General features: G+C 42.7%; 1 pseudogene; it reads left to right on the top strand.

Moving 5' to 3' along the window:
* The first annotated feature begins 838 nt into the window (after window positions 1-838).
* LOC127922465 (synaptogyrin-1-like) lies at window positions 839-21,503 on the top strand (annotated as a pseudogene).
* The last annotated feature ends 3,008 nt before the right edge of the window (window positions 21,504-24,511 follow it).

The raw sequence follows: 24,511 nt of genomic DNA, 5'->3' as shown, positions 1-24,511 counted from the left end.
CCACCACGTACCACCATGTACCACCATGTACCACCATGTACCACCACGTACCACCATGTACCACCATGTGTCACCATGTACCACCATGTACCACCATGTACCACCATGTACCACCATGTACCACCATGTACCACCATGTGCCACCACGTGCCACCATGTGTCATCACGGACCACCACGTGCCACCATGTACTGCCATGTGCCACCACGTGCCACCATGTACCACTATGTGCCACCATGTACCACCATGTACCACCATATACATCCATGTACCATCGTTATGTTTCACTATGTACATCATCATGTACCACCATGTACCACCATGTACCACCATGTACCACCATGTACCGTCATGTACCACCATGTGTCATCACAGACCACCACGTGCCACCACGTGCCACCATGTACCACCACGTACCACCATGTACCACTATATACATCCATGTACCATCATTATGTTTCACTATGTACATCATCATGTACCACCATGTACCATCATGTACCATCATGTACCATCATGTACCGTTGTGTACTGCCATGTACTGCCATGTACTGCCATGTACTGTCATGTACTGACATGTACTATCATGTACCATCATGTGCCATCGTGTACCATTACCACCACGTACCATCATGTACCATCATGTACCATCATGTACCATTACCGCCACGTACCATCATGTACCATCATGTGCCATCGTGTACCATCATGTACCATAATGGGAGGGAGGGAGGGAGGGAGGGAGGGAGAGAGGGAGGGAGAGAGGGAGGGAGGGAGGGAGGGAGGGAGGGAGGGAGGGAGGGGGGGGCCCTATAGCTCAGTTGGTAGAGCATGGCGCACTGTAAGTCGCTTTGGATAAAAGCGTCTGCTAAATGGCATATATTATTATATTATATTAGAGGGAGTACAGAGAGTTTATTTTTCAATATTATTATTAATCAAGACTGTATTTCCAGACAGGCCTATTCCCGGTGCACTGTCTGACGGTTATTTAATAGCTATTCGGTTCCCACAGGAAGAGACACCGGGGCGCTGTAGAGCCGTCAGTGAGTGTGCGCGTGGGCTCCGGTGTGAATCACAGCAGCAGCTCAGCCCGTTCGTTCTGCGACGTGATGCGAGACCAGACCGGAGGACAGGATATCTCAACGCCACTGAAACTAGGAGGAGTAACGGATAAATAAAGACGACATTTGAAAACCGATAGATAAAATAGATAAAGGAATTAGACGGAGGGATGGAGCCGGTGGGCTCGTTTCTTCCCGGTAAATCCGGGAGCTCGCACTTTGATCCGGTGGTCTTTGTCAAACAGCCGCGGACCATCCTCAGACTACTGTGCTGGGTGAGACAGACCACCGAGACGTATGTGTGTAGCCTGCCTGTATATATATATATATAGGAGTCTATAATGTCTATAAAATATCCTCATCGCTGTAATATCAGACTCATCCGGTTCTAAAACCGTGTTTGTTTGTTTCGTCCGGGTGTTTTTCCCCCGTTGTCATCCTCCGTCTCCGGGGATTAGGCCAACATCCCCACCAACATGGAGGGAGAGTCTCGCTCCGTTCCTTTAAAACACCGTCTCTCTGTGTTTTCTTGTTATGTTGTGGTCGGGATCGGTTACCGCACAGAGCCAAACAGTAAAACCATTGACAGAAGGCGATCAATGTTATTATGACAACGCTTAGGTGATGAGGTGATGTTGTCTGTCTGACCATAATATAACATCGGGCTATATGGCCAATATAACATCATAACAAAGAGATGGGAATGGCTATTGTCTGACCTAGCTGGTTTATAGTTTATAATGACACAGAGGGTAATGTTGTCTGACCTAGCTGGTTTATAGTTTATAATGACACAGAGGGGTAATGTTGTCTGACCTAGCTGGTTTATAGTTTATAATGACACAGAGGGGTAATGTTGTCTGACCTAGCTGGTTTATAATGACACAGAGGGCTAATGTTGTCTGGCCTAGCTGGTTTATAGTTTATAATGACACAGAGGGGTAATGTTGTCTGACCTAGCTGGTTTATAATGACACAGAGGGGTAATGTTGTCTGGCCTAGCTGGTTTATAATGACACAGAGGGGTAATGTTGTCTGACCTAGCTGGTTTATAGTTTATAATGACACAGGGGGTAATGTTGTCTGACCTAGCTGGTTTATAATGACACAGGGGGTAATGTTGTCTGACCTAGCTGGTTTATAATGACACAGGGGGTAATGATGTCTGACCTAGCTGGTTTATAATGACACAGGGGGTAATGTTATCTGACCTAGCTGGTTTATAATGACACAGGGGGTAATGTTGTCTGACCTAGCTGGTTTATAATGACACAGGGGGTAATGTTGTCTGACCTAGCTGGTTTATAATGACACAGGGGGTAATGTTGTCTGACCTAGCTGGTTTATAGTTTATAATGACACAGGGGGGTAATGTTGTCTGACCTAGCTGGTTTATAATGACACAGGGGGTAATGTTGTCTGACCTAGCTGGTTTATAATGACACAGGGGGTAATGTTGTCTGACCTAGCTGGTTTATAATGACACAGGGGGTAATGTTGTCTGACCTAGCTGGTTTATAATGACACAGGGGGTAATGTTGTCTGACCTAGCTGGTTTATAGTTTATAATGACACAGGGGGGTAATGATGTCTGACCTAGCTGGTTTATAATGACACAGGGGGTAATGTTGTCTGACCTAGCTGGTTTATAATGACACAGGGGGTAATGTTGTCTGACCTAGCTGGTTTATAATGACACAGGGGGTAATGTTGTCTGACCTAGCTGGTTTATAATGACACAGGGGGTAATGTTGTCTGACCTAGCTGGTTTATAGTTTATAATGACACAGGGGGGTAATGTTGTCTGACCTAGCTGGTTTATAATGACACAGGGGGTAATGTTGTCTGACCTAGCTGGTTTATAGTTTATAATGACACAGGGGGTAATGTTGTCTGACCTAGCTGGTTTATAATGACACAGGGGGTAATGTTGTCTGACCTAGCTGGTTTATAGTTTATAATGACACAGGGGGGTAATGTTGTCTGACCTAGCTGGTTTATAGTTTATAATGACACAGGGGGTAATGATGTCTGACATAGCTGGTTTATAATGACACAGGGGGTAATGTTGTCTGACCTAGCTGGTTTATAATGACACAGGGGGTAATGTTGTCTGACCTAGCTGGTTTATAATGACACAGGGGGGTAATGTTGTCTGACCTAGCTGGTTTATAATGACACAGAGGGGTAATGTTGTCTGGCCTAGCTGGTTTATAATGACACAGAGGGGTAATGTTGTCTGACCTAGCTGGTTTATAGTTTATAATGACACAGGGGGTAATGTTGTCTGACCTAGCTGGTTTATAATGACACAGGGGGTAATGATGTCTGACCTAGCTGGTTTATAATGACACAGGGGGGTAATGTTGTCTGGCCTAGCTGGTTTATAATGACACAGAGGGTAATGTTGTCTGACCTAGCTGGTTTATAATGACACAGGGGGGTAATGTTGTCTGACCTAGCTGGTTTATAATGACACAGGGGGGTAATGTTGTCTGGCCTAGCTGGTTTATAATGACACAGAGGGTAATGTTGTCTGACCTAGCTGGTTTATAATGACACAGGGGGTAATGTTGTCTGACCTAGCTGGTTTATAGTGACACAGGGGGTAATGTTGTCTGACCTAGCTGGTTTATAATGACACAGGGGGGTAATGTTGTCTGACCTAGCTGGTTTATAATGACACAGAGGGTAATGTTGTCTGACCTAGCTGGTTTATAATGACACAGAGGGTAATGTTGTCTGACCTAGCTGGTTTATAATGACACAGGGGGTAATGTTGTCTGACCTAGCTGGTTTATAATGACACAGGGGGTAATGTTGTCTGACCTAGCTGGTTTATAATGACACAGAGGGGTAATGTTGTCTGACCTAGCTGGTTTATAATGACACAGAGGGGTAATGTTGTCTGACCTAGCTGGTTTATAATGACACAGGGGGTAATGTTGTCTGACCTAGCTGGTTTATAATGACACAGGGGGTAATGTTGTCTGGCCTAGCTGGTTTATAATGACACAGAGGGTAATGTTGTCTGACCTAGCTGGTTTATAATGACACAGGGGGTAATGTTGTCTGACCTAGCTGGTTTATAATGACACAGAGGGGTAATGTTGTCTGACCTAGCTGGTTTATAATGACACAGGGGGTAATGTTGTCTGACCTAGCTGGTTTATAATGACACAGGGGGTAATGTTGTCTGACCTAGCTGGTTTATAATGACACAGGGGGGTAATGTTGTCTGACCTAGCTGGTTTCTAGTTTATAATGACACAGGGGGTAATGTTGTCTGACCTAGCTGGTTTATAGTTTATAATGACACAGGGGGGTAATGTTGTCTGACCTAGCTGGTTTATAATGACACAGGGGGTAATGTTGTCTGGCCTAGCTGGTTTATAATGACACAGGGGGTAATGTTGTCTGACCTAGCTGGTTTATAATGACACAGGGGGTAATGTTGTCTGACCTAGCTGGTTTATAATGACACAGGGGGTAATGTTGTCTGACCTAGCTGGTTTATAATGACACAGGGGGGTAATGTTGTCTGGCCTAGCTGGTTTATAATGACACAGAGGGTAATGTTGTCTGACCTAGCTGGTTTATAATGACACAGGGGGTAATGTTGTCTGACCTAGCTGGTTTATAATGACACAGAGGGGTAATGTTGGCTGACCTAGCTGGTTTATAATGACACAGGGGGTAATGTTGTCTGACCTAGCTGGTTTATAATGACACAGGGGGTAATGTTGTCTGACCTAGCTGGTTTATAATGACACAGGGGGGTAATGTTGTCTGACCTAGCTGGTTTCTAGTTTATAATGACACAGGGGGGTAATGTTGTCTGACCTAGCTGGTTTATAGTTTATAATGACACAGGGGGTAATGTTGTCTGACCTAGCTGGTTTATAGTTTATAATGACACAGGGGGGTAATGTTGTCTGACCTAGCTGGTTTATAGTTTATAATGACACAGGGGGGTAATGTTGTCTGACCTAGCTGGTTTATAGTTTATAATGACACAGGGGGTAATGTTGTCTGACCTAGCTGGTTTATAGTTTATAATGACACAGAGGGTAATGTTGTCTGACCTAGCTGGTTTATAGTTTATAATGACACAGAGGGTAATGTTGTCTGACCTAGCTGGTTTATAATGACACAGGGGGGTAATGTTGTCTGACCTAGCTGGTTTATAATGACACAGAGGGTAATGTTGTCTGACCTAGCTGGTTTATAATGACACAGAGGGTAATGTTGTCTGACCTAGCTGGTTTATAATGACACAGGGGTAATGTTGTCTGACCTAGCTGGTTTATAGTGACACAGGGGTAATGTTGTCTGACCTAGCTGGTTTATAATGACACAGGGGGTAATGTTGTCTGACCTAGCTGGTTTATAATGACACAGAGGGTAATGTTGTCTGACCTAGCTGGTTTATAATGACACAGAGGGTAATGTTGTCTGACCTAGCTGGTTTATAATGACACAGGGGGTAATGATGTCTGACCTAGCTGGTTTATAATGACACAGGGGGTAATGTTATCTGACCTAGCTGGTTTATAATGACACAGGGGGTAATGTTGTCTGACCTAGCTGGTTTATAATGACACAGGGGGTAATGTTGTCTGACCTAGCTGGTTTATAATGACACAGGGGGTAATGTTGTCTGACCTAGCTGGTTTATAGTTTATAATGACACAGGGGGTAATGTTGTCTGACCTAGCTGGTTTATAATGACACAGGGGGTAATATTGTCTGACCTAGCTGGTTTATAATGACACAGGGGGTAATGTTGTCTGACCTAGCTGGTTTATAATGACACAGGGGGTAATGTTGTCTGACCTAGCTGGTTTATAATGACACAGGGGGTAATGTTGTCTGACCTAGCTGGTTTATAGTTTATAATGACACAGGGGGGTAATGATGTCTGACCTAGCTGGTTTATAATGACACAGGGGGTAATGTTGTCTGACCTAGCTGGTTTATAATGACACAGGGGGTAATGTTGTCTGACCTAGCTGGTTTATAATGACACAGGGGGTAATGTTGTCTGACCTAGCTGGTTTATAATGACACAGGGGGTAATGTTGTCTGACCTAGCTGGTTTATAGTTTATAATGACACAGGGGGGTAATGTTGTCTGACCTAGCTGGTTTATAATGACACAGGGGGTAATGTTGTCTGACCTAGCTGGTTTATAGTTTATAATGACACAGGGGGTAATGTTGTCTGACCTAGCTGGTTTATAATGACACAGGGGGTAATGTTGTCTGACCTAGCTGGTTTATAGTTTATAATGACACAGGGGGGTAATGTTGTCTGACCTAGCTGGTTTATAGTTTATAATGACACAGGGGGTAATGATGTCTGACATAGCTGGTTTATAATGACACAGGGGGTAATGTTGTCTGACCTAGCTGGTTTATAATGACACAGGGGGTAATGTTGTCTGACCTAGCTGGTTTATAATGACACAGGGGGGTAATGTTGTCTGACCTAGCTGGTTTATAATGACACAGAGGGGTAATGTTGTCTGGCCTAGCTGGTTTATAATGACACAGAGGGGTAATGTTGTCTGACCTAGCTGGTTTATAGTTTATAATGACACAGGGGGTAATGTTGTCTGACCTAGCTGGTTTATAATGACACAGGGGTAATGATGTCTGACCTAGCTGGTTTATAATGACACAGGGGGGTAATGTTGTCTGGCCTAGCTGGTTTATAATGACACAGAGGGTAATGTTGTCTGACCTAGCTGGTTTATAATGACACAGGGGGGTAATGTTGTCTGACCTAGCTGGTTTATAATGACACAGGGGGGTAATGTTGTCTGGCCTAGCTGGTTTATAATGACACAGAGGGTAATGTTGTCTGACCTAGCTGGTTTATAATGACACAGGGGGTAATGTTGTCTGACCTAGCTGGTTTATAGTGACACAGGGGGTAATGTTGTCTGACCTAGCTGGTTTATAATGACACAGGGGGGTAATGTTGTCTGACCTAGCTGGTTTATAATGACACAGAGGGTAATGTTGTCTGACCTAGCTGGTTTATAATGACACAGAGGGTAATGTTGTCTGACCTAGCTGGTTTATAATGACACAGGGGTAATGTTGTCTGACCTAGCTGGTTTATAATGACACAGGGGTAATGTTGTCTGACCTAGCTGGTTTATAATGACACAGAGGGGTAATGTTGTCTGACCTAGCTGGTTTATAATGACACAGAGGGGTAATGTTGTCTGACCTAGCTGGTTTATAATGACACAGGGGTAATGTTGTCTGACCTAGCTGGTTTATAATGACACAGGGGTAATGTTGTCTGGCCTAGCTGGTTTATAATGACACAGAGGGTAATGTTGTCTGACCTAGCTGGTTTATAATGACACAGGGGGTAATGTTGTCTGACCTAGCTGGTTTATAATGACACAGAGGGGTAATGTTGTCTGACCTAGCTGGTTTATAATGACACAGAGGGGTAATGTTGTCTGACCTAGCTGGTTTATAATGACACAGGGGGTAATGTTGTCTGACCTAGCTGGTTTATAATGACACAGGGGTAATGTTGTCTGACCTAGCTGGTTTCTAGTTTATAATGACACAGGGGGTAATGTTGTCTGACCTAGCTGGTTTATAGTTTATAATGACACAGGGGGTAATGTTGTCTGACCTAGCTGGTTTATAATGACACAGGGGGTAATGTTGTCTAGCCTAGCTGGTTTATAATGACACAGGGGGTAATGTTGTCTGACCTAGCTGGTTTATAATGACACAGGGGGTAATGTTGTCTGACCTAGCTGGTTTATAATGACACAGGGGGTAATGTTGTCTGACCTAGCTGGTTTATAATGACACAGGGGGGTAATGTTGTCTGGCCTAGCTGGTTTATAATGACACAGAGGGTAATGTTGTCTGACCTAGCTGGTTTATAATGACACAGGGGGTAATGTTGTCTGACCTAGCTGGTTTATAATGACACAGAGGGGTAATGTTGGCTGACCTAGCTGGTTTATAATGACACAGGGGGTAATGTTGTCTGACCTAGCTGGTTTATAATGACACAGGGGGTAATGTTGTCTGACCTAGCTGGTTTATAATGACACAGGGGGATAATGTTGTCTGACCTAGCTGGTTTCTAGTTTATAATGACACAGGGGGTAATGTTGTCTGACCTAGCTGGTTTATAGTTTATAATGACACAGGGGGGTAATGTTGTCTGACCTAGCTGGTTTATAGTTTATAATGACACAGGGGGGTAATGTTGTCTGACCTAGCTGGTTTATAGTTTATAATGACACAGGGGGTAATGTTGTCTGACCTAGCTGGTTTATAGTTTATAATGACACAGGGGGTAATGTTGTCTGACCTAGCTGGTTTATAGTTTATAATGACACAGAGGGTAATGTTGTCTGACCTAGCTGGTTTATAGTTTATAATGACACAGAGGGTAATGTTGTCTGACCTAGCTGGTTTATAATGACACAGGGGGGTAATGTTGTCTGACCTAGCTGGTTTATAATGACACAGAGGGTAATGTTGTCTGACCTAGCTGGTTTATAATGACACAGAGGGTAATGTTGTCTGACCTAGCTGGTTTATAATGACACAGGGGGTAATGTTGTCTGACCTAGCTGGTTTATAGTGACACAGGGGGTAATGTTGTCTGACCTAGCTGGTTTATAATGACACAGGGGGGTAATGTTGTCTGACCTAGCTGGTTTATAATGACACAGAGGGTAATGTTGTCTGACCTAGCTGGTTTATAATGACACAGAGGGTAATGTTGTCTGACCTAGCTGGTTTATAATGACACAGGGGGTAATGTTGTCTGACCTAGCTGGTTTAGAATGACACAGGGGTAATGTTGTCTGACCTAGCTGGTTTATAATGACACAGAGGGGTAATGTTGTCTGACCTAGCTGGTTTATAATGACACAGAGGGGTAATGTTGTCTGACCTAGCTGGTTTATAATGACACAGGGGTAATGTTGTCTGACCTAGCTGGTTTATAATGACACAGGGGGGTAATGTTGTCTGGCCTAGCTGGTTTATAATGACACAGAGGGTAATGTTGTCTGACCTAGCTGGTTTATAATGACACAGGGGGTAATGTTGTCTGACCTAGCTGGTTTATAATGACACAGAGGGGTAATGTTGTCTGACCTAGCTGGTTTATAATGACACAGGGGGTAATGTTGTCTGACCTAGCTGGTTTATAATGACACAGGGGGTAATGTTGTCTGACCTAGCTGGTTTATAATGACACAGGGGGTAATGTTGTCTGACCTAGCTGGTTTATAGTTTATAATGACACAGGGGTAATGTTGTCTGACCTAGCTGGTTTATAGTTTATAATGACACAGGGGGTAATGTTGTCTGACCTAGCTGGTTTATAATGACACAGGGGTAATGTTGTCTGGCCTAGCTGGTTTATAATGACACAGGGGTAATGTTGTCTGACCTAGCTGGTTTATAATGACACAGGGGTAATGTTGTCTGACCTAGCTGGTTTATAATGACACAGGGGGTAATGTTGTCTGACCTAGCTGGTTTATAATGACACAGGGGGGTAATGTTGTCTGGCCTAGCTGGTTTATAATGACACAGAGGGTAATGTTGTCTGACCTAGCTGGTTTATAATGACACAGGGGGTAATGTTGTCTGACCTAGCTGGTTTATAATGACACAGAGGGGTAATGTTGGCTGACCTAGCTGGTTTATAATGACACAGGGGGTAATGTTGTCTGACCTAGCTGGTTTATAATGACACAGGGGGTAATGTTGTCTGACCTAGCTGGTTTATAATGACACAGGGGGGTAATGTTGTCTGACCTAGCTGGTTTCTAGTTTATAATGACACAGGTGGGTAATGTTGTCTGACCTAGCTGGTTTATAGTTTATAATGACACAGGGGGGTAATGTTGTCTGACCTAGCTGGTTTATAGTTTATAATGACACAGGGGGGTAATGTTGTCTGACCTTGCTGGTTTATAGTTTATAATGACACAGGGGGGTAATGTTGTCTGACCTAGCTGGTTTATAGTTTATAATGACACAGGGGGTAATGTTGTCTGACCTAGCTGGTTTATATTTTTAATGACACAGAGGGTAATGTTGTCTGACCTAGCTGGTTTATAGTTTATAATGACACAGAGGGTAATGTTGTCTGACCTAGCTGGTTTATAATGACACAGGGGGGTAATGTTGTCTGACCTAGCTGGTTTATAGTTTATAATGACACAGGGGGGTAATGTTGTCTGACCTAGCTGGTTTATAATGACACAGAGGGGTAATGTTGTCTGACCTAGCTGGTTTATAGTTTATAATGACACAGAGGGTAATGTTGTCTGACCTAGCTGGTTTATAATGACACAGGGGGTAATGTTGTCTGACCTAGCTGGTTTATAGTTTATAATGACACAGGGGGTAATGTTGTCTGACCTAGCTGGTTTATAATGACACAGAGGGGTAATGTTGTCTGACCTAGCTGGTTTATAATGACACAGGGGGGTAATGTTGTCTGACCTAGCTGGTTTATGATGACACAGAGGGGTAATGTTGTCTGACCTAGCTGGTTTATAGTTTATAATGACACAGAGGGGTAATGTTGTCTGACCTAGCTGGTTTATAATGACACAGAGGGGTAATGTTGTCTGACCTAGCTGGTTTATAATGACACAGAGGGTAATGTTGTCTGACCAAGCTGGTTTTATATTCTCTATGGTAGTGTTCAGCTGTATAGTACTTAATTAAAGGTGATGTCTCTCCTCCAGGTATTCTCTATGGTAGTGTTCAGCTGTATAGTAATTAATTAAAGGTGATGTCTCTCCTCCAGGTATTCTCTATGGTAGTGTTCAGCTGTATAGTAATTAATTAAAGGTGATGTCTCTCCTCCAGGTATTCTCTATGGTAGTGTTCAGCTGTATAGTAATTAATTAAAGGTGATGTCTCTCCTCCAGGTATTCTCTATGGTAGTGTTCAGCTGTATAGTAATTAATTAAAGGTGATGTCTCTCCTCCAGGTATTCTCTATGGTAGTGTTCAGCTGTATAGTAATTAATTAAAGGTGATGTCCTCCTCCAGGTATTCTCTATGGTAGTGTTCAGCTGTATAGTAATTAATTAAAGGTGATGTCTCTCCTCCAGGTATTCTCTATGGTAGTGTTCAGCTGTATAGTAATTAATTAAAGGTGATGTCTCTCCTCTATGGTAGTGTTCAGGTATTCTCTATGGTAGTGTTCAGCTGTATAGTAATTAATTAAAGGTGATGTCTCTCCTCCAGGTATTCTCTATGGTAGTGTTCAGCTGTATAGTAATTAATTAAAGGTGATGTCTCTCCTCCAGGTATTCTCTATGGTAGTGTTCAGCTGTATAGTAATTAATTAAAGGTGATGTCTCTCCTCCAGGTATTCTCTATGGTAGTGTTCAGCTGTATAGTAATTAATTAAAGGTGATGTCTCTCCTCCAGGTATTCTCTATGGTAGTGTTCAGCTGTATAGTAATTAATTAAAGGTGATGTCTCTCCTCCAGGTATTCTCTATGGTAGTGTTCAGCTGTATAGTAATTAATTAAAGGTGATGTCTCTCCTCCAGGTATTCTCTATGGTAGTGTTCAGCTGTATAGTAATTAATTAAAGGTGATGTCTCTCCTCCAGGTATTCTCTATGGTAGTGTTCAGCTGTATAGTAATTAATTAAAGGTGATGTCTCTCCTCCAGGTATTCTCTATGGTAGTGTTCAGCTGTATAGTAATTAATTAAAGGTGATGTCTCTCCTCCAGGTATTCTCTATGGTAGTGTTCAGCTGTATAGTAATTAATTAAAGGTGATGTCTCTCCTCCAGGTATTCTCTATGGTAGTGTTCAGCTGTATAGTAATTAATTAAAGGTGATGTCTCTCCTCCAGGTATTCTCTATGGTAGTGTTCAGCTGTATAGTAATTAATTAAAGGTGATGTCTCTCCTCCAGGTATTCTCTATGGTAGTGTTCAGCTGTATAGTAATTAATTAAAGGTGATGTCTCTCCTCCAGGTATTCTCTATGGTAGTGTTCAGCTGTATAGTAATTAATTAAAGGTGATGTCTCTCCTCCAGGTATTCTCTATGGTAGTGTTCAGCTGTATAGTAATTAATTAAAGGTGATGTCTCTCCTCCAGGTATTCTCTATGGTAGTGTTCAGCTGTATAGTAATTAATTAAAGGTGATGTCTCTCCTCCAGGTATTCTCTATGGTAGTGTTCAGCTGTATAGTAATTAATTAAAGGTGATGTCTCTCCTCCAGGTATTCTCTATGGTAGTGTTCAGCTGTATAGTAATTAATTAAAGGTGATGTCTCTCCTCCAGGTATTCTCTATGGTAGTGTTCAGCTGTATAGTAATTAATTAAAGGTGATGTCTCTCCTCCAGGTATTCTCTATGGTAGTGTTCAGCTGTATAGTAATTAATTAAAGGTGATGTCTCTCCTCCAGGTATTCTCTATGGTAGTGTTCAGCTGTATAGTAATTAATTAAAGGTGATGTCTCTCCTCCAGGTATTCTCTATGGTAGTGTTCAGCTGTATAGTAATTAATTAAAGGTGATGTCTCTCCTCCAGGTATTCTCTATGGTAGTGTTCAGCTGTATAGTAATTAATTAAAGGTGATGTCTCTCCTCCAGGTATTCTCTATGGTAGTGTTCAGCTGTATAGTAATTAATTAAAGGTGATGTCTCTCCTCCAGGTATTCTCTATGGTAGTGTTCAGCTGTATAGTAATTAATTAAAGGTGATGTCTCTCCTCCAGGTATTCTCTATGGTAGTGTTCAGCTGTATAGTAATTAATTAAAGGTGATGTCTCTCCTCCAGGTATTCTCTATGGTAGTGTTCAGCTGTATAGTAATTAATTAAAGGTGATGTCTCTCCTCCAGGTATTCTCTATGGTAGTGTTCAGCTGTATAGTAATTAATTAAAGGTGATGTCTCTCCTCCAGGTATTCTCTATGGTAGTGTTCAGCTGTATAGTAATTAATTAAAGGTGATGTCTCTCCTCCAGGTATTCTCTATGGTAGTGTTCAGCTGTATAGTAATTAATTAAAGGTGATGTCTCTCCTCCAGGTATTCTCTATGGTAGTGTTCAGCTGTATAGTAATTAATTAAAGGTGATGTCTCTCCTCCAGGTATTCTCTATGGTAGTGTTCAGCTGTATAGTAATTAATTAAAGGTGATGTCTCTCCTCCAGGTATTCTCTATGGTAGTGTTCAGCTGTATAGTAATTAATTAAAGGTGATGTCTCTCCTCCAGGTATTCTCTATGGTAGTGTTCAGCTGTATAGTAATTAATTAAAGGTGATGTCTCTCCTCCAGGTATTCTCTATGGTAGTGTTCAGCTGTATAGTAATTAATTAAAGGTGATGTCTCTCCTCCAGGTATTCTCTATGGTAGTGTTCAGCTGTATAGTAATTAATTAAAGGTGATGTCTCTCCTCCAGGTATTCTCTATGGTAGTGTTCAGCTGTATAGTAATTAATTAAAGGTGATGTCTCTCCTCCAGGTATTCTCTATGGTAGTGTTCAGCTGTATAGTAATTAATTAAAGGTGATGTCTCTCCTCCAGGTATTCTCTATGGTAGTGTTCAGCTGTATAGTAATTAATTAAAGGTGATGTCTCTCCTCCAGGTATTCTCTATGGTAGTGTTCAGCTGTATAGTAATTAATTAAAGGTGATGTCTCTCCTCCAGGTATTCTCTATGGTAGTGTTCAGCTGTATAGTAATTAATTAAAGGTGATGTCTCTCCTCCAGGTATTCTCTATGGTAGTGTTCAGCTGTATAGTAATTAATTAAAGGTGATGTCTCTCCTCCAGGTATTCTCTATGGTAGTGTTCAGCTGTATAGTAATTAATTAAAGGTGATGTCTCTCCTCCAGGTATTCTCTATGGTAGTGTTCAGCTGTATAGTAATTAATTAAAGGTGATGTCTCTCCTCCAGGTATTCTCTATGGTAGTGTTCAGCTGTATAGTAATTAATTAAAGGTGATGTCTCTCCTCCAGGTATTCTCTATGGTAGTGTTCAGCTGTATAGTAATTAATTAAAGGTGATGGTGATGTCTCTCCTCCAGGTATTCTCTATGGTAGTGTTCAGCTGTATAGTAATTAATTAAAGGTGATGTCTCTCCTCCAGGTATTCTCTATGGTAGTGTTCAGCTGTATAGTAATTAATTAAAGGTGATGTCTCTCCTCCAGGTATTCTCTATGGTAGTGTTCAGCTGTATAGTAATTAATTAAAGGTGATGTCTCTCCTCCAGGTATTCTCTATGGTAGTGTTCAGCTGTATAGTAATTAATTAAAGGTGATGTCTCTCCTCCAGGTATTCTCTATGGTAGTGTTCAGCTGTATAGTAATTAATTAAAGGTGATGTCTCTCCTCCAGGTATTCTCTATGGTAGTGTTCAGCTGTATAGTAATTAATTAAAGGTGATGTCTCTCCTCCAGGTATTCTCTATGGTAGTGTTCAGCTGTATAGTAATTAATTAAAGGTGATGTCTCTCCTCCAGGTATTCTCTATGGTAGTGTTCAGCTGTATAGTAATTAATTAAAGGTGATGTCTCTCCTCCAGGTATTCTCTATGGTAGTGTTCAGCTGTATAGTAATTAATTAAAGGTGATGTCTCTCCTCCAGGTATTCTCTATGGTAGTGTTCAGCTGTATAGTAATTAATTAAAGGTGATGTCTCTCCTCCAGGTATTCTCTATGGTAGTGTTCAGCTGTATAGTAATTAATTAAAGGTGATGTCTCTCCTCCAGGTATTCTCTATGGTAGTGTTCAGCTGTATAGTAATTAATTAAAGGTGATGTCTCTCCTCCAGGTATTCTCTATGGTAGTGTTCAGCTGTATAGTAATTAATTAAAGGTGATGTCTCTCCTCCAGGTATTCTCTATGGTAGTGTTCAGCTGTATAGTAATTAATTAAAGGTGATGTCTCTCCTCCAGGTATTCTCTATGGTAGTGTTCAGCTGTATAGTAATTAATTAAAGGTGATGTCTCTCCTCCAGGTATTCTCTATGGTAGTGTTCAGCTGTATAGTAATTAATTAAAGGTGATGTCTCTCCTCCAGGTATTCTCTATGGTAGTGTTCAGCTGTATAGTAATTAATTAAAGTATAGTAATTAATTAAAGGTGATGTCTCTCCTCCAGGTATTCTCTATGGTAGTGTTCAGCTGTATAGTAATTAATTAAAGGTGATGTCTCTCCTCCAGGTATTCTCTATGGTAGTGTTCAGCTGTATAGTAATTAATTAAAGGTGATGTCTCTCCTCCAGGTATTCTCTATGGTAGTGTTCAGCTGTATAGTAATTAATTAAAGGTGATGTCTCTCCTCCAGGTATTCTCTATGGTAGTGTTCAGCTGTATAGTAATTAATTAAAGGTGATGTCTCTCCTCCAGGTATTCTCTATGGTAGTGTTCAGCTGTATAGTAATTAATTAAAGGTGATGTCTCTCCTCCAGGTATTCTCTATGGTAGTGTTCAGCTGTATAGTAATTAATTAAAGGTGATGTCTCTCCTCCAGGTATTCTCTATGGTAGTGTTCAGCTGTATAGTAATTAATTAAAGGTGATGTCTCTCCTCCAGGTATTCTCTATGGTAGTGTTCAGCTGTATAGTAATTAATTAAAGGTGATGTCTCTCCTCCAGGTATTCTCTATGGTAGTGTTCAGCTGTATAGTAATTAATTAAAGGTGATGTCTCTCCTCCAGGTATTCTCTATGGTAGTGTTCAGCTGTATAGTAATTAATTAAAGGTGATGTCTCTCCTCCAGGTATTCTCTATGGTAGTGTTCAGCTGTATAGTAATTAATTAAAGGTGATGTCTCTCCTCCAGGTATTCTCTATGGTAGTGTTCAGCTGTATAGTAATTAATTAAAGGTGATGTCTCTCCTCCAGGTATTCTCTATGGTAGTGTTCAGCTGTATAGTAATTAATTAAATGGTGATGTCTCTCCTCCTCCAGGTATTCTCTATGGTAGTGTTCAGCTGTATAGTAATTAAAGGTGATGTCTCTCCTCCATTAAAGGTGATGTCTCTCCTCCAGGTATTCTCTATGGTAGTGTTCAGCTGTATAGTAATTAATTAAAGGTGATGTCTCTCCTCCAGGTATTCTCTATGGTAGTGTTCAGCTGTATAGTAATTAATTAAAGGTGATGTCTCTCCTCCAGGTATTCTCTATGGTAGTGTTCAGCTGTATAGTAATTAATTAAAGGTGATGTCTCTCCTCCAGGTATTCTCTATGGTAGTGTTCAGCTGTATAGTAATTCTCTCCTCCATTAAAGGTGATGTCTCTCCTCCAGGTATTCTCTATGGTAGTGTTCAGCTGTATAGTAATTAATTAAAGGTGATGTCTCTCCTCCAGGTATTCTCTATGGTAGTGTTCAGCTGTATAGTAATTAATTAAAGGTGATGTCTCTCCTCCAGGTATTCTCTATGGTAGTGTTCAGCTGTATAGTAATTCATTAAAGGTGATGTCTCTCCTCCAGGTATTCTCTATGGTAGTGTTCAGCTGTATAGTAATTAATTAAAGGTGATGTCTCTCCTCCAGGTATTCTCTATGGTAGTGTTCAGCTGTATAGTAATTAATTAAAGGTGATGTCTCTCCTCCAGGTATTCTCTATGGTAGTGTTCAGCTGTATAGTAATTAATTAAAGGTGATGTCTCTCCTCCAGGTATTCTCTATGGTAGTGTTCAGCTGTATAGTAATTAATTAAAGGTGATGTCTCTCCTCCAGGTATTCTCTATGGTAGTGTTCAGCTGTATAGTAATTAATTAAAGGTGATGTCTCTCCTCCAGGTATTCTCTATGGTAGTGTTCAGCTGTATAGTAATTAATTAAAGGTGATGTCTCTCCTCCAGGTATTCTCTATGGTAGTGTTCAGCTGTATAGTAATTAATTAAAGGTGATGTCTCTCCTCCAGGTATTCTCTATGGTAGTGTTCAGCTGTATAGTAATTAATTAAAGGTGATGTCTCTCCTCCAGGTATTCTCTATGGTAGTGTTCAGCTGTATAGTAATTAATTAAAGGTGATGTCTCTCCTCCAGGTATTCTCTATGGTAGTGTTCAGCTGTATAGTAATTAATTAAAGGTGATGTCTCTCCTCTCAGGTATTCTCTATGGTAGTGTTCAGCTGTATAGTAATTAATTAAAGGTGATGTCTCTCCTCCAGGTATTCTCTATGGTAGTGTTCAGCTGTATAGTAATTAATTAAAGGTGATGTCTCTCCTCCAGGTATTCTCTATGGTAGTGTTCAGCTGTATAGTAATTAATTAAAGGTGATGTCTCTCCTCCAGGTATTCTCTATGGTAGTGTTCAGCTGTATAGTAATTAATTAAAGGTGATGTCTCTCCTCCAGGTATTCTCTATGGTAGTGTTCAGCTGTATAGTAATTAATTAAAGGTGATGTCTCTCCTCCAGGTATTCTCTATGGTAGTGTTCAGCTGTATAGTAATTAATTAATTCTCTAGGTGATGTCTGATGTCTCCTCCAGGTATTCTCTATGGTAGTGTTCAGCTGTATAGTAATTAATTAAAGGTGATGTCTCTCCTCCAGGTATTCTCTATGGTAGTGTTCAGCTGTATAGTAATTAATTAAAGGTGATGTCTCTCCTCCAGGTATTCTCTATGGTAGTGTTCAGCTGTATAGTAATTAATTAAAGGTGATGTCTCTCCTCCAGGTATTCTCTATGGTAGTGTTCAGCTGTATAGTAATTAATTAAAGGTGATGTCTCTCCTCCAGGTATTCTCTATGGTAGTGTTCAGCTGTATAGTAATTAATTAAAGGTGATGTCTCTCCTCCAGGTATTCTCTATGGTAGTGTTCAGCTGTATAGTAATTAATTAAAGGTGATGTCTCTCCTCCAGGTATTCTCTATGGTAGTGTTCAGCTGTATAGTAATTAATTAAAGGTGATGTCTCTCCTCCAGGTATTCTCTATGGTAGTGTTCAGCTGTATAGTAATTAATTAAAGGTGATGTCTCTCCTCCAGGTATTCTCTATGGTAGTGTTCAGCTGTATAGTAATTAATTAAAGGTGATGTCTCTCCTCCAGGTATTCTCTATGGTAGTGTTCAGCTGTATAGTAATTAATTAAAGGTGATGTCTCTCCTCCAGGTATTCTCTATGGTAGTGTTCAGCTGTATAGTAATTAATTAAAGGTGATGTCTCTCCTCCAGGTATTCTCTATGGTAGTGTTCAGCTGTATAGTAATTAATTAAAGGTGATGTCTCTCCTATTCTCTATGGTAGTGTTCAGCTGTATAGGTATTCTCTCCTCCAGGTATTCTCTATGGTAGTGTTCAGCTGTATAGTAATTAATTAAAGGTGATGTCTCTCCTCCAGGTATTCTCTATGGTAGTGTTCAGCTGTATAGTAATTAATTAAAGGTGATGTCTCTCCTCCAGGTATTCTCTATGGTAGTGTTCAGCTGTATAGTAATTAATTAAAGGTGATGTCTCTCCTCCAGGTATTCTCTATGGTAGTGTTCAGCTGTATAGTAATTAATTAAAGGTGATGTCTCTCCTCCAGGTATTCTCTATGGTAGTGTTCAGCTGTATAGTAATTAATTAAAGGTGATGTCTCTCCTCCAGGTATTCTCTATGGTAGTGTTCAGCTGTATAGTAATTAATTAAAGGTGATGTCTCTCCTCCAGGTATTCTCTATGGTAGTGTTCAGCTGTATAGTAATTAATTAAAGGTGATGTCTCTCCTCCAGGTATTCTCTATGGTAGTGTTCAGCTGTATAGTAATTAATTAAAGGTGATGTCTCTCCTCCAGGTATTCTCTATGGTAGTGTTCAGCTGTATAGTAATTAATTAAAGGTGATGTCTCTCCTCCAGGTATTCTCTATGGTAGTGTTCAGCTGTATAGTAATTAATTAAAGGTGATGTCTCTCCTCCAGGTATTCTCTATGGTAGTGTTCAGCTGTATAGTGATGTCTCTCCTCCAGGTATTCTCTATGGTAAAGGTGATTAATTAAAGTCTCTCCTCCAGGTATTCTCTATGGTAGTGTTCAGCTGTATAGTAATTAATTAAAGGTGATGTCTCTCCTCCAGGTATTCTCTATGGTAGTGTTCAGCTGTATAGTAATTAATTAAAGGTGATGTCTCTCCTCCAGGTATTCTCTATGGTAGTGTTCAGCTGTATAGTAATTAATTAAAGGTGATGTCTCTCCTCCAGGTATTCTCTATGGTAGTGTTCAGCTGTATAGTAATTAATTAAAGGTGATGTCTCTCCTCCAGGTATTCTCTATGGTAGTGTTCAGCTGTATAGTAATTAATTAAAGGTGATGTCTCTCCTCCAGGTATTCTCTATGGTAGTGTTCAGCTGTATAGTAATTAATTAAAGGTGATGTCTCTCTCTCCAGGTATTCTCTATGGTAGTGTTCAGCTGTATAGTAATTAATTAAAGGTGATGTCTCTCCTCCAGGTATTCTCTATGGTAGTGTTCAGCTGTATAGTAATTAATTAAAGGTGATGTCTCTCCTCCAGGTATTCTCTATGGTAGTGTTCAGCTGTATAGTAATTAATTAAAGGTGATGTCTCTCCTCCAGGTATTCTCTATGGTAGTGTTCAGCTGTATAGTAATTAATTAAAGGTGATGTCTCTCCTCCAGGTATTCTCTATGGTAGTGTTCAGCTGTATAGTAATTAATTAAAGGTGATGTCTCTCCTCCAGGTATTCTCTATGGTAGTGTTCAGCTGTATAGTAATTAATTAAAGGTGATGTCTCTCCTCCAGGTATTCTCTATGGTAGTGTTCAGCTGTATAGTAATTAATTAAAGGTGATGTCTCTCCTCTCAGGTATTCTCTATGGTAGTGTTCAGCTGTATAGTAATTAATTAAAGGTGATGTCTCTCCTCCAGGTATTCTCTATGGTAGTGTTCAGCTGTATAGTAATTCTCTCCTCCATTAAAGGTGATGTGATGTCTCTCCTCCAGGTATTCTCTATGGTAGTGTTCAGCTGTATAGTAATTAATTAAAGGTGATGTCTCTCCTCCAGGTATTCTCTATGGTAGTGTTCAGCTGTATAGTAATTAATTAAAGGTGATGTCTCTCCTCCAGGTATTCTCTATGGTAGTGTTCAGCTGTATAGTAATTCATTAAAGGTGATGTCTCTCCTCCAGGTATTCTCTATGGTAGTGTTCAGCTGTATAGTAATTAATTAAAGGTGATGTCTCTCCTCCAGGTATTCTCTATGGTAGTGTTCAGCTGTATAGTAATTCATTAAAGGTGATGTCTCTCCTCCAGGTATTCTCTATGGTAGTGTTCAGCTGTATAGTAATTAATTAAAGGTGATGTCTCTCCTCCAGGTATTCTCTATGGTAGTGTTCAGCTGTATAGTAATTAATTAAAGGTGATGTCTCTCCTCCAGGTATTCTCTATGGTAGTGTTCAGCTGTATAGTAATTAATTAAAGGTGATGTCTCTCCTCCAGGTATTCTCTATGGTAGTGTTCAGCTGTATAGTAATTAATTAAAGGTGATGTCTCTCCTCCAGGTATTCTCTATGGTAGTGTTCAGCTGTATAGTAATTAATTAAAGGTGATGTCTCTCCTCCAGGTATTCTCTATGGTAGTGTTCAGCTGTATAGTGAATGAAGGCTACATGAACATCGGCAGCAGGTATTCTCTATGGTCTTCAGCTGAAGTAATGCCTGTAACTAGGCGTTACCGTGGGCGTGGTCTGTTTCCTAGGCAGCGTCTGCTTCCTGGTTCTGGACATCTACTTCCCCACCATCCGCAGTGTCCGACTCAGGAGGAGAGCAACTCTCATCGACATGGTCTTCTCTGGTAGTGTTCACACACACAATACATTAAAGGTGATGTCTCTCCTCAGGTACACACACACACACACACACATTATATACATACATACACACACACATCCACACGTCATGTTATCTGAACCATCTGTCCTGTTGGTCCCGCTCCCCCCAGCCCTGGCCAGCTTCCTGTGGTTCGTGGGTTTCTGTTTCCTGGCCAATCAGTGGCAGCAGACGACAGAAGAAGAGCTCCCATTGGCTCAGGGCTCCGAGTGTTCAGGGCTGCTGTTGCCTTCTGCTTCTTCTCCATCCTCACCTGGGTAAGAGACACCTGGGGGGTCTGGGTGTGTGTGTGATGTGTCTGCTTCTTCTCCATCCTCACCTGGGTAAGAGACACCTGGGGGGTCTGGGTGTGTGTGTAATGTGTCTGCTTCTTCTCCATCCTCACCTGGGTAAGAGACACCTGGGGGGTCTGGGTGTGTGTGTGATGTGTCTGCTTCTTCTCCATCCTCACCTGGGTAAGAGACACCTGGGGGGTCTGGGTGTGTGTGTGATGTGTCTGCTTCTTCTCCATCCTCACCTGGGTAAGAGACACCTGGGGGGTCTGGGTGTGTGTGTAATGTGTCTGCTTCTTCTCCATCCTCACCTGGGTAAGAGACACCTGGGGGGTCTGGGTGTGTGTGTGATGTGTCTGCTTCTTCTCCATCCTCACCTGGGTAAGAGACACCTGGGGGTCTGGGTGTGTGTGATGTGTCTGCTTCTTCTCCATCCTCACCTGGGTAAGAGACACCTGGGGGTCTGGGTGTGTGTGATGTGTCTGCTTCTTCTCCATCCTCACCTGGGTAAGAGACACCTGGGGGTCTGGGTGTGTGTGTGATGTGTCTGCTTCTTCTCCATCCTCACCTGGGTAAGAGACACCTGGGGGTCTGGGTGTGTGTGTAATGTGTCTGCTTCTTCTCCATCCTCACCTGGGTAAGTCTGCTTCTTCTCCAGACACCTGGGGGTCTGGGTGTGTGTGTGATGTGTCTGCTTCTTCTCCATCCTCACCTGGGTAAGAGACACCTGGGGGTCTGGGTGTGTGTGTGATGTCTGCTTCTTCTCCATCCTCACCTGGGTAAGAGACACCTGGGGGTCTGGGTGTGTGTGTAATGTGTCTGCTTCTTCTCCATCCTCACCTGGGTAAGAGACACCTGGGGGTCTGGGTGTGTGTGTAATGTGTCTGCTTCTTCTCCATCCTCACCTGGGTAAGAGACACCTGGGGGGTCTGGGTGTGTGTGTGTAAGTGTGTGTGTGTGTCCAGGTATTGTGTAAGTGTGTAAGTTTGTGTGTGTGTTGTGTGTGTGGGTGGGTGTGTGTGTGTAATATGTGTGTGTGTGGGTGTGGGTGTGTGTAATTTGTGTGGGTGTGGGTGTGTGTGTAATGTGTGTGGGTGTGTGTGTGTGTAATGTGTGTGTGTGTGTAATGTGTGTGTGTAATGTGTGTGTGTGTGTAATGTGTGTGTGTATGTAATGTGTGTGTGTGTGTAATGTGTGTGTGTAATGTGTGTGTGTGTGTTCCTGAACCCATCCCTATGTGAGCGATAGCCCGACTCAAGAACATGTTGTTTACAAGGAGAGACCTTAGACCGCTGCACCATTCTGTATTATACTGTATGAGTGGAATTATGGACATCGTTCAGACCATGATAAAGCAGGGAGAGGACATGCGAGGCTGGTACAGGCTAGTATAGGCTAGTACAGGCTAGTACAGGCTGGTACAGGCTAGTATAGGCTGGTACAGGCTAGTACAGGCTAGTACAGGCTAGTACAGGCTAGTATAGGCTAGTACAGGCTAGTATAGGCTAGTACAGGCTAGTATAGGCTAGTACAGGCTAGTACAGGCTAGTACAGGCTAGTATAGGCTGGTACAGGCTAGTACAGGCTAGTACAGGCTAGTACAGGCTAGTACAGGCTGGTACAGGCTAGTACAGGCTAGTACAGGCTAGTGCAGGCTAGTATAGGCTAGTGCAGGCTAGTATAGGCTAGTACAGGCTAGTATAGGCTAGTATAGGCTAGTATAGGCTAGTACAGGCTAGTACAGGCTAGTATAGGCCTGTGGTCTGATAGGGGTGTCAGTGGGCTGACTGTGATCTGATAGGGGTGTCAGTGGGCTGACTGTGGTCTGATAGGGGTGTCAGTGGGCTGACTGTGGTCTGATAGGGGTGTCAGTGGGCTGACTGTGATCTGATAGGGGAGTCAGTGGGCTGACTGTGGTCTGATAGGGGAGTCAGTGGGCTGACTGTGGTCTGATAGGGGTGTCAGTGGGCTGACTGTGGTCTGATAGGGGTGTCAGTGGGCTGACTGTGATCTGATAGGGGTGTCAGTGGACTGACTGTGATCTGATAGGGGAGTCAGTGGGCTGACTGTGGTCTGATAGGGGAGTCAGTGGGCTGACTGTGGTCTGACAGGGAGTCAGTGGACTGACTGTGGTCTGATAGGGAGTCAGTGGGCTGACTGTGGTCTGATAGGGGAGTCAGTGGGCTGACTGAGGTCTGATAGGGGAGTCAGTGGGCTGACTGTGGTCTGATGTGTCAGTGGGCTGACTGTGGTCTGATAGGGGAGTCAGTGGGCAGACTGTGGTCTGATAGGGGAGTCAGTGGGCTGACTGTGGTCTGATAGGGGTGTCAGTGGGCTGACTGTGGTCTGATAGGGGTGTCAGTGGGCTGACTGTGGTCTGATAGGGGTGTCAGTGGGCTGTCTGTGGTCTGATAGGGGTGTCAGTGGGCTGACTGTGGTCTGATAGTGTCAGTGGGCTGACTGTGGTTTGATAGGGGTGTCAGTGGGCTGACTGTGGTCTGATAGGGGTGTCAGGGGCTGACTGTGGTCTGATATGTGTCAGTGGGCTGACTGGTCTGATAGGGGTGTCAGTGGGCTGACTGGTCTGATAGGGGTGTCAGTGGGCTGACTGGTCTGATAGGGGTGTCAGTGGGCTGACTGTGGTCTGATAGGGGTGTCAGTGGGCTGACTGGTCTGATAGGGGTGTCAGTGGGCTGACTGGTCTGATAGGGTGTCAGTGGGCTGACTGTGGTCTGATAGGGTGTCAGTGGGCTGACTGTGGTCTGATAGGGAGTCAGTGGGCTGACTGTGGTCTGATAGGGGAGTCAGTGGGGTGACTGTGGTCTGATAGTGTCAGTGGGCTGACTGTGGCCTGATAGGGGTGTCAGTGGGCTGACTGTGGTCTGATAGGGAGTCAGTGGGCTGACTGTGGTCTGATAGGGGAGTCAGTGGGCTGACTGTGGTCTGATAGGGAGTCAGTGGGCTGACTGTGGTCTGATAGGGAGTCAGTGGGCTGACTGTGGTCTGATCCTCAGTGGGCTGACTGTGGTCTGACCTAGGGGTGTCAGTGGGCTGACTGTGGTCTGATAGGGAGTCAGTGGGCTGACTGTGGTCTGATAGGGGTGTCAGTGGGCTGACTGTGGTCTGATAGGGGTCAGTGGGCTGACTGTGGTCTGATAGGGGTGTCAGTGGGCTGACTGTGGTCTGATAGGGGAGTCAGTGGGGTGGGGTGTCAGTGGGCTGACTGTGATCTGATAGGGTGTCAGTGGGGTGGGGAGTCAGTGGGCTGACTGTGATCTGATAGGGGGTCAGTGGGCTGACTGTGGTCTGATAGGGGTGTCAGTGGGCTGACTGTGGTCTGATAGGGGAGTCAGTGGGCTGACTGTGGTCTG

Source organism: Oncorhynchus keta, unplaced genomic scaffold (assembly GCF_023373465.1).
Source record: "Oncorhynchus keta strain PuntledgeMale-10-30-2019 unplaced genomic scaffold, Oket_V2 Un_contig_2577_pilon_pilon, whole genome shotgun sequence".
Taxonomy (NCBI): Eukaryota; Metazoa; Chordata; class Actinopteri; order Salmoniformes; family Salmonidae; genus Oncorhynchus; species Oncorhynchus keta.
This window is presented reverse-complemented; position numbering and strand designations above follow the sequence as displayed.